The 8,334-nt window shown below is 34.8% G+C and overlaps 1 pseudogene; it reads left to right on the forward strand.

Annotated features, from left to right (window-relative positions):
* Window positions 1–1,340: 1,340 nt before the first annotated feature.
* On the forward strand, window positions 1,341–1,409 carry LOC132026368 (U4 spliceosomal RNA; annotated as a pseudogene).
* The last annotated feature ends 6,925 nt before the right edge of the window (window positions 1,410–8,334 follow it).

Below are 8,334 nucleotides of genomic sequence, written 5' to 3' on the forward strand. Positions count from 1 at the left end.
CTACTTCCACATTATTATTGTTATTATTATTGTTGGTGTTATTATTAATTACTACTAGCAGTAGTAATTTTTGAGTAAATTTGAGTAAAAAATTTGAGTAAAAAAATTTTGAGTAAATCTTTTACTCAGTGATTTCTATGACCAGGTACTGGACTTCAGTTTTTTACTTTAGTTTTTCATTTATCTCTTTGAACAATGTTTTGGGATAGATACGATTTTTGTTCCCATACTCTACTAAGTTATTTGTCTAAGATTATGTAACTTCTAAGTGGGAGGTCTTAAAATTCAATCTAAGCAATCTTAGGGTATAACATAGAATGAGATTCAGTGACTATTTGATATTCTGAAAAGTATCTTCATACTGGTAAAATCAAAGCTCTGGAAATTCTTTTAACACTAGGAAATGAAGTAGCTTAGCTATATCTGGTTGACTTTTATGAAAGATAAATATGGTCAGATACAAGTAGTCCAGGGAAGTATGATTCTTTTGCTTTGTTTTATAATAAACACAAAATGGAATTTCTCTTCTTCTCTATCTTAAGACATATGATTTTAAAATATTGAGTAATTATAGTTCTAGGAAATTGATGGACAGTATGATCTGTAAACCTATCAAATGCAAAAACGTAGAACGCCTAGATAAAATATGGCATATTTCAAGCATTCAAATGTTCTCTTGAAGTCATAGCTGAGAATGGAAAATCCACAGTTGCCAGAAACAGAAGGAAGACTGAAAACCACTGGGGAAAGGAAAAATGGTAGAATGTGTATGGTGTGTGCCCCTAATTATACCAGGGACATAATTTCTATCATCCTTACAGAGATGGATGCTGATGCCTTGGAACCATATAAAACAGGGAATTAAAACAAAGACCATCTGAACAGATCCAGAGCTTAAAAAGGCTTGCATCTTTAATTAAAGGATAGAATAGAAAAAAATTACCATAGATATACAGACATGGCAAGGAAGTCTCTCCTGATAATTTGTAAATATGTCACTTTTTCTGGCAGGTGTTTGAGATTTGAAATTGTATGTTACGTGATCTAGAAAACTCTAGCCCTAGAAAATAATAGTAAAATTGATCGATGGCTAGTAATACTCCTGGGTCACTTGACAGATGCAAGTGACTCGGGAATTCCATCCACAGGTACAAAGGATTCTTAGGAGGAAAAAAAATACCCATCCTATTTAAGGATACACTCCTATTAAAAATTACAGAACACCGAAAGAAACAGTCTGGTGTGAGTGAAAAATAGCAAATATGGCAAACAGCAAGCTTGGAATCCCTGAGAACTTGAGATAACTAGACAATAATATGACTTATAGAATGACTATGCTAAGCTTTGTGCAGTGGCAGTATCATAGCCAATGAGGTTTAGCTGAGGTGTGATTATTGCTAATTAAAATGACTATGCTATAAGTATACAAAAATAAGTAAAAGTCAAATAAATAAGTAAAGCATGAAAAGAAACTGACAACTGAAAAAATTCAAGAAAAAATTTTAAGTTATTGAAATTTAAAACTCAATGAACAGTTTAAACAACAGACAAGAAGTATCTGAAGAGAAATGAGTAGCATGAGAAATAAGAATACTTCTAAAATGTAGCACAGATTGATAATTAATGACACACAAAAAATACATGTACATACAGGAAATTGAGAGACATGGAAGATAGAATGAGAAGGTGTAGCATTTATTTCATTGCAGTGATAGAAGAAAAAAAGAATGGAGAAAGTGTTTCAAAATATTCTGGAATCAATGAATATATTGAATTCTCACATCTAAGCTTCACAATAACTTTCAACAAATGAATAAAAATAAGTCATACCTGTACCTGCTGTTGTGAATTTGCAGAACACCACAGACAAAGACCAAATCCTTGAAGCAACCAGATAGAAAAGACAGATTATCTACAAAGCAATAGCAATTAAAGTGCTTCCATAGCAACAATAGAAGTTGAAAGAAAATGCAAAATTCTTAAAGTGCTGATGGAAAATGACTGCCAAACTAAAATCTTATATAATAGCTAAATATACACAAATAAAAGCAAAATAAAACATTTTCAGTCAAAAGCAGAGATTGTCAAAGACTGTGTGGTAATGGTATAAAGTTGACAAATGGAGGGTGGAGTGGCTGGGAGACATGTCCAAGAATTTAAGGAAAGTTGATATGGATCAAGGCAGGCTTATAAAGCAGTGGGGGAAGGTTAAGCAATTCCATCAATGCAAGTTATAAAATTGATCATCTATGTATAAAATTAAAATTAAATTAATCTTATTTTATATAATACACAAAAATAAATTCCAAAACATGAAATCTTTAAAACTTTTTAGAAGAGACTATGACTTGGAAGAGAAAAGAATTTACAAAACACAATTTTAAAAGGCAAAAATCATAAAGAAAAAATTGATAAATCTGATTACATTAAAATTAAAACATTAAGTGTGATACAGATGGAGAAAAGTAATTTGTAACATGTATAATGAATCCTGTACATTAGGATAGTCTAGGTTATGACAGAATGACAGGTCCAGTGCTCCAACAGGTCCAGTGCCTTAAAACAATGCAGGTGTATATCTTGGCCATGTCGCGTGGGCACTGCTAGTCAACAGGGAATGCTACGCACTGCAATTACCCAGAGATCCTAGTTATAGGAGCACCAACATCTTGACTGTTGCCATGAACCATGCTGGATGGAAAGAAAGTTCTGGAAGTTTATACTGGTTGTTAAGTAAATGCTCTAACCTAGAAGTGATCCACACCACTTCTATTCAGAATTCATTTAGCAGAACTAGTTGGATGGTTCTACCCAATTCCAAGGAGGCCAGGAAATTCCATTTTCCATGTGCCCAAAAAGAAAGAACTATATTTCATTATGAGACACTATAGACTATAACACTGACAAAGAATTTGTTGTGTCTGGGTGCCTAGGTGACTCAGTGGGTTGAGCCTCTGCCTTTGGCTCAGGTCGTGACCCCAGGATCCTGGGATGGAGCCCTGCGTCGGGCTCTCTGCTTAACAGGAAGCCTGCTTTTCCTTCTCTCTCTGCCTGCTGCTCTGTCCACTTGCGATCTCTCTCTCCCTCTCTGTCAAATAAATAAATAAATAAAAGAATTTGTTATGTTTATGAAGAATATATAAGTAGCAAATATAAAGTTAAAAGATAAAAATTTAACAGGAAAATGAGTACAGGGCATGAAAAAATAATTCTCCAGAAAAAGAAACTCAACTAGCTATTAAACAGATGAAAAAACCTAACTGGTTTAAAAAAACCTAACAGATGCTCAGCCTAACCGGGAATCAGAACAATTCCAACTAAAAATAAGTAGATAATGTTTAATGCCCACCAGAAAGGCAAAATGTAATATCTGATAACACCAATGAAGGCAAAGATGTGAACTGGGAACCCCACACAGGTTTGGGATTCTACTATAGTACAACTACTTTGTTGAATCATTGCAACATTCAAGTTAAACATTCAAGTATTGACTTGGCAAGTGTACTTCTTGAAGTCCATCCTACAGAAGCTCACACACCTAAGTGCAAGGACACATGCCCAGGGATGATTGTCTTAGCTCCATTTTTAATACCAACAAAGTGAAAACAACCTACCAGTTCTGCAATAGGGAAATACGTGCTATGAAACTCCCATATGCTATTGAATCTCAAAACTTAAGTCACAATAAAATAGAGTTTTGTATTTATATGGAATAATTGATCCATTCAAAATTTTTTAAATGGGAACACACTGGGATATCTTTGTTAAACATACAGGGAAATATATGTTTACATATAGGAACACCTGTTACATGTGTCTTAAATATACAGGAAACAGAAGCATCATGTGTAAAATAATTGTTACTTTGCAAGAGCAGGGAAGGATGGAGGGATTTTAACATCATCTGAAATAGTTTACATTTTTAAAAATGAAAGACTTGAGGCAATAAACAAAAAATTAGCATGTTTTCTCTTACCAGTGGTACATAAGTGAATACAATATGTTCTGAACCTTCATGTATTTTTTGGGTCTCATAATTAGAAACTAAAAGAAAAGAAGAAATAGTAAGTGCATTTCCAGTCAAGGTGTAAGTTTAAAGTCTCACTCCTCTGCTTCGAAGACTTAGCAACAGTAGATTTCTGTGTGTATACATTTAAAAGGTACAGCTGCTCTTAAAGCAGTAAAACAATGTTAAAACTCTAAATATATTATATATTTTATATATCTATACAGTATTTATTTATATTATTTATGTATTACATATGTTACATATATAAATACATTTTAACAAATGTTAGATATATTTGCTGATAAATAATAAGAAGCAAAACAACAATCAGGAAGAAAGCACAGGCCTGCCAGACTCTGGGACTAGAAACAGCCTCAAAGAAATTTGACTCCTATGAGGTATAAAGAACATAAAGGACCCCATACATGACAAAGGACGAGAGCTAAGCTCACTGTGAGAATTAAGAGACTGACTTCCGTCTAAGATGAGCTTACAAACTAAAATTCTAAAGCGTGTTACAGAAACTAATATTCAATAGTCAACATCAGTCAGTGTATTCAGTATTTGTGATGAATTCACTCTCGACTAAATGAATATAATAAAGCAATTTAAAATGATTTTGAAATAATATATTAAAGATGGATATTAAAAAGAAGGAAATTGAGGCACCTGGGTGGCTCAGTGTGTTAAGCCTCTGCCTTTGGCTCAGGTCGTGATCTCAGGGTCCTAGGATCGAGCCCCGCATCAGGCACTCTGCTCAGAAGGGAGCTTGCTTCCCCCTCTCTCGCTGCCTGCCTCTTTGCCTACTTGTGATCTCTGTCTGTCAAATAAATTAATAACCTTAAAAAAAGGAAATTGAATTTTTGAAATCAAAAATATAATAGAACAAATATCAAAACAATGAATGAATCTCTGACATGAGGGTATAAAAGAAAATTAGTACAATGGAACATAATACTCAGGAGATCCTCTGAATATTGCCCAGGAATGTCATGGAACAAATTTGAAAGAGAAGTTAGGAGAAATAAAGGGTAGATTTTGATGATTCAATAATAAGACTTCTGGAAGTAGAGAATAAAGAAAATATGGAGAAGCTATGTTTAAAGTAATATTTGTTGGGAAATTTTCAGCCTTAATTAAAAACAGAGGAGTCCCCAGATTTGAAGTAAACACCAAATTCCAAATAAGAGAAATAGAAATAAATTCTCTCTCGGCATTTTGTAGTTAAACTTCAGACCAGCAAAAAGTAAAGAAAAAAATTTCTAACTGAGAGGAAAGACAATTTATCTACAGAGATATGAGAGAAAATCAAACAATAAGCTCTCATTTGCAACACTAGATACGGAACTACATTAAATAGCCATCTCAAAAAAAAAAAAAATAGCCATCTCATTCCAACCATGTTATCTAAATGATTTTTCTTCAATGAGGAGAAAATAAACATAGTTTGGATATATAAAAATAAAACCTGTCTGGCCTCTCAACAGGTGCTTACTGAAAGAAGGGTCAATGTCAGTTAAAAAAAAAAAAAAGTAAATCCATAAAGTAAAAAGAAAAACTCAAGAAAAAGCAATGAGAAGTGATATCACTGAAATATCTTGGCAAAAATGAATAATCCTTACTCTAGAAAACTTAGAAAATAAAGGTGGAAAAAAATAAGTGTCTATTAGTTTGAGCATCCCAAGACATTCACATTTTATTGTATTTCCTTCCACTTTTTACATCAATCACTGGATTTTGCATTTTTGTATACAATTATAGTAATATTGTATATTAAAGCTTATAGACTGCTATTTTTTTTCACCTGACAGTCTAACAACCATTTTTCTCTATTATCCTATTTTCCTTGTTAACATATCTTTTGAAGGATTTTTCCAATTGCTTTTTGGAAATTACCTTTTAAATAACTTTTTAATTTGATGTAATTTCAAACAAGAATGAAAACTTCCAGATTAGTACAAGGAGCTCCCATACATATAACTTCTGAGAACTACAATAAATCGGTTCATCATGTCGGTGCTCAGACATCCTGCGGAAGGGGTGGACTCCAAGCTCTTCTGCTCTATGAGGAGGAAGCAGCCCGTTGCCCCAGGAAAGCAGCCACTGCTGCCGAGAGTGGCTTTGGAAGGGGACCGTCTGAGATCAAAGACTGACTCTGTATCTTACAAGCTGTGTGACCTTGGACAGAGGCCCCAACTGTGCAGAGCCTAATTTTCCTTGTCTATAAATGAATAAAAGAGTATATATCTACTGAAGTTATTGAGTGAATTAAAAGAAATAAGACAGACAAGAAGCCTGGCACCTGGTAGGGATCCAATCATATTTATTTTCCCTACTTTCTCAAATAGCTTTTCCGTACCTGAAATAATTTCCTTATAATAGAGAACCGACAAGTGTTGGGTCAGCTGGTATGAACATTTTCATAGTCTTTGATACATGTTTTGAAATTGCTTTTCAAAAGGATACTGATACACTTACACTGGCTATGCATGAAAGTTCCAGTTTCACCATACCCTTGCCATTACAGGGTATTAGAATTCAAATTTTCTGGTAGGTTATTAAAAAAAGAAAAGCTTTTTTTTTTTTTAATTGCTGCTTTAAGTTGCATCTCTTCAATCAAAAGTATGGGTGAATATTCCCCATGTGTATGTTCCCTGTTGGCTGGGTTACCTGTTCATCACTTTTGTCCAGTTAACTAAATTGGTGCATTGGCATTTTTTTATATCAGTATGTATGGATTATTATTTTTCTTTCTTCCTCATGGTGTAGAGATTATGTCATACTTATTTATTTTGCACCCTTAACACTGTAATTTACTTAGAGGATGTTTTCTGCACTCAATACGTTCAGCCCAGTGGTTTTTTTTTTTTTAATTGAGTAGGATTTAATTCACAAAACAGATTCACAAAGACTTATAGAAACAATACTTCTTTCTTCAATTAGCTAAAAATTAATACCCAGGAAGGACAGTGGCTTAACTCCTATGGTTTCCTTGTAGTGTCAGAGTCCTGATTACATCAAGCATTTCAGTCTGACTTTTTTTTTTTTTATAATTTTTTATTTTTTATAAACATATATTTTTATCCCCAGGGGTACAGGTCTGTGTATCACCAGGTTTAAACACTTCACAGCACTCACCAAAGCACATACCCTCCCCAATGTCCATAATCCCACCCCCTTCTCCCAAACCCCCTCCCCCCAGAAACCCTCAGTTTGTTTTGTGAGATTAAGAGTCACTTATGGTTTGTCTCCCTCCCAATCCCATCTTGTTTCATTGATTCTTCTTCTACCCAATTAAGCCCCCATGTTGCATCACCACTTCCTCATATCAGGGACATCATATGATAGTTGTCTTTCTCTGCTTGACTTATTTCGCTAAGCATGATATGCTCTAGTTCCATCCATGTTGTCGCAAATGGCAAGATTTCATTTCTTTTGATGGCTGCATAGTATTCCATTGTGTATATATACCACATCTTCTTGATCCATTCATCTGTTGATGGACATCTAGGTTCTTTCCATAGTTTGGCTATTGTGGACATTGCTGCTATAAACATTCGGGTGCACGTGCCCCTTTGGATCACTACATTTGTATCTTTAGGGTAAATACCCAATAGTGCAATTGCTGGGTCATAGGGCAGTTCTATTTTCAGCATTTTGAGGAACCTCCATGCTGTTTTCCAGAGAGGTTGCACCAGCTTGCATTCCCACCAACAGTGTAGGAGGGCTCCCCTTTCTCCGCATCCTCGCCAGCATCTGTCATTTCCTGACTTGTTGATTTTAGCCATTCTGACTGGTGTGAGGTGATAGCTCATTGTGGTTTTGATTTGTATTTCCCTGATGCCGAGTGATATGGAGCACTTTTTCATGTGTCTGTTGGCCATCTGGATGTCTTCTTTGCAGAAATGTCTGTTCATATCCTCTGCCCATTTCTTGATTGGATTATTTGTTCTTTGGGTGTTGAGTTTGCTAAGTTCTTTATAGCTTCGGGACACTAGTCCTTTATCTGATATGTCGTTTGCAAATATCTTCTCCCATTCTGTCAGTTGTCTTTTGATTTTGTTAACTGTTTCCTTTGCTGTGCAAAAGCTTTTGATCTTGATGAAATCCCAATAGTTCATTTTTGCCCTTGCTTCCCTTGCCTTTGGCGTTGTTCCTAGGAAGATGTTGCTGCGGCTGAGGTCGAAGAGGTTGCTGCCTGTGTTCTCCTCAAGGATTTTGATGGATTCCTTTCTCACATTGAGGTTCTTCATCCATTTTGAGTCTATTTTCATGTGTGGTGTAAGGAAATGGTCCAATTTCATTTTTCTGCATGTGGCTGCACC

The sequence above is a fragment of the Mustela nigripes genome, chromosome 10, assembly GCF_022355385.1.
Source record: "Mustela nigripes isolate SB6536 chromosome 10, MUSNIG.SB6536, whole genome shotgun sequence".
NCBI classification, from domain to species: domain Eukaryota; kingdom Metazoa; phylum Chordata; class Mammalia; order Carnivora; family Mustelidae; genus Mustela; species Mustela nigripes.